Raw genomic sequence first — 2981 nt, forward strand, 5'->3', positions numbered from 1 at the left:
CTATTGACGGGCATCTGGGTTTTTTAATAAAATTTTTAATTTAAAAAAAGAGTTCTATCGGATTTATTGACATCTGGTAATAACATATGGGGAAGCAAAACAATATGAACATGTGTTTTAAAACTATACTCTCGGCAAAGGATTCATTTAAAAAAAAAAAAAAAAAAGCCTAGCTTAGCTTTCTCTGTAATTTCTCACTTCATTGATCATTCTAATTAGAGACATTTTGTGGCAGAGTAACATTATCTCCTCTTAACATCATCCAATTCAGTTGTTTTCTTGACTTTTAGAATGACTCTCTCCTGTATCATCTAATACAAGTTTCACATTCTCATCAAAACCAGTAATACAGCCTTCTATCCTCACATTCACTTGCTCATGGAGCCACACCTGAATCCAGGATCTGTTTCGTAAGTATCTGAAGATGAGGCTTTGCAGATGGGCTGCACCATCATCTTCTGCACTTTCTAGCCCTGGCCACAGTACATCTTGCTAGATTTTCACCAAGACCACACACCAACCAGCAAGTTACCCCAGAAAGCTAAAAAACGTTAACTCTTGTGCACTGCTAGAGGGAATATAAAATGGTGCAACTGGTAGAGAGCTAGTCAGTCATGAATGGGTAGCAGGAAAAGGACAATGAAAGGTAACTGAAAACCACAGGAAGCCTACCAACAGGCAAGTACCTGGAAGTGAGGGACCTGTTATGTCAAAACCTCCCCTAGCCATACTGACATCCCCTTAAGGAAAACTATTATTTCTTTTTTTGTTTGTTTGTTTGTTTCAACTTTTCTCTTTATTATGAGCTAAATTTAAGAAATCACTCTTTTCTTCTGATTTTATTTCCCACTTATTAAAAGGTCTAAATAACAATTAATGTATTTAGACTGAAAAGTACAAGAGCTGACATAAAATGTTCATAAAGGTTCCCATGGAATTCAAGTAACCGAAGAATAAATCCAGCCAAGGTACAAAGAAGAGCCCAGCCCAGCGGATGCACGATGTGCTGGTTTAATAGGGTTCTAAGAATGCCATCAAATGCACACAGTAAACCACATGTGTGGTGACAAGTCATAGCCTAAGAAATATTTCCTTGGCGTGATTCTTACCATTTTTTTTTTTTGGTCTGTGAGTTTCCTTCATTTAGTAACTTAGGGTTCCCTTTAACATTTCAACATCAAAATAATTCATCCAAACAGGAGCCACTTTTATAGGTAAGATAAATCAGAGGATAATGTATTGGGATAGTTTTGTTCTTGTTTACAATCAAAAAGCCTTATATGATCAGGGATTGATGGGATTGGGAATGACAAATGTACATTTCAGACTTTCATCAATAATGAAAAAAATAAAGCATTTTTATAGACTTAAAACTTGTCATTAGTGCATTTAGATTTTGAAGAAAGAATCAAAATGTAAAATACCTGTACAATAATACAATGTTAATAGAAACTGGCCACATACTGAAGCCATTTTTAGTGAGTTACCATTGTTTAAATATAAGAAAAGTAACTTCTTGGTCCAAATTAGTGAAAATTTAAAAAATATTGTCTTTAGATAACATTATTTGAGGACAATTCTTTTTCAGACAGATTCTGATATTCAAAATCACTATAACATAATTATGGATTAACCTTTAAATCACATCTTAAAAACCTGTCAGATTTCCATTTCTCCATGAGGTATTCTCACCACTGTGTTGTTCAATTCCACAGGATAAGCTTTCTTCATTATTATTACATAGTAGGGAGATTGCCATTCATTGCTTTATCATCTTTTCGAAAAGACACAGGCAGACTTGCTAGACTAAAGCTGACATCTTTAAAGGCATGCAACAAGAATATCCCCACATGATTGTGAAGAAGCCACTCAGAGTCCCAATGATATCATCAGCAGGCATATCTTGCCACTCCTTAAAAAGAATAGCTGAACAAGTTAAAACTGAGGTTGTAAAGAAAACGTAATATATTGGTGTTACAAGGGAAGTGTTGAATATGTCCAGGGCCCAGTTTAGGTAATTGATCTGTGTGCTCACACAGGTGACGAGGCTCAGCAGCAGAATCCAGGCCAGGGGATGCCACAGCACAGGCTTTCCAGCTAATAGTTCTTTGATGGTGATGCCCATGCCCTTTGCACAGGACACTGAAAACGCTCCAATCACAGAACAGATTGTTATGTACACAAGAATATTTGTCTGTCCGTGGCGAGGTCCCACCACAAAGATTAATATCAAGGACACAATGACCACAATTGTTGCAAATACCACAAAACCTGGATCACCTAACTTGTGTGACATTTCAATTAACGTCTCTTAATCTCCTCTTCCTTTGGAGCATGGATGACCATAACTGCAGATACTAGAATGCTTAGCAAACATCCAATTTTCCCATGAAGATTAAGTCTTTCATTTAGAGAGTATGAAGAAAGAATGGCACTTACAAGGATACTGAGAGCTCCCAGTGGAGTCACTAGCGTGGCTGGTGCAAAGGCATATGCAGCGAAGTTGGTCACCTCGCCTGCCCCCATTGACAGTAGTCCAGCCCACCACAACCATTCTTTAAGATATGCATGGCCACCTTGACCTGCTCTCATGGGTCCTTTTCTGGCAAGTCGCAGAAGGCCTTTTTTTTTTTTTTTTTTCAAAATGAAACTCCCTCCTATGAAAATGCTGGAGGTCATAGCCATTCCCAAACCAATATAGAAATCATATTTTCCATGCCCTGGGCTCATTTCGTTTGTTACTTAAGAAGCTCCTGTGAATCACACTGATCACAGAACAGAAAAACTGCTGGCACTGAAGGCAGGGGGATGCCGTCTTTGGTCTCTCTTTTGAAAACCAGGGATGATTTATTCATTCTCATTTTCTTGAAAATGCTACCCTTTATTTCCCATCTAAAGTTTTTAACTTTCTGTTCCAGCCCAGGATCGACCATCTAGCCCCCACCGCGGCCGGGTACCTAGGCCACCGCCGACGAGAACCT

At 38.3% G+C, this 2981-nt stretch overlaps 2 pseudogenes; both read right to left on the reverse strand.

Moving 5' to 3' along the window:
* Nucleotides 1–211: 211 nt before the first annotated feature.
* LOC107134906 lies at nt 212–488 on the reverse strand (annotated as a pseudogene).
* A 636-nt stretch (nt 489–1124) lies between these two features.
* LOC107134907 lies at nt 1125–2783 on the reverse strand (annotated as a pseudogene).
* Between the last annotated feature and the right edge of the window lie 198 nt (nt 2784–2981).

Source organism: Marmota marmota, unplaced genomic scaffold (genome assembly GCF_001458135.2).
Source record: "Marmota marmota marmota unplaced genomic scaffold, marMar, whole genome shotgun sequence".
Classification (NCBI taxonomy): Eukaryota; Metazoa; Chordata; class Mammalia; order Rodentia; family Sciuridae; genus Marmota; species Marmota marmota.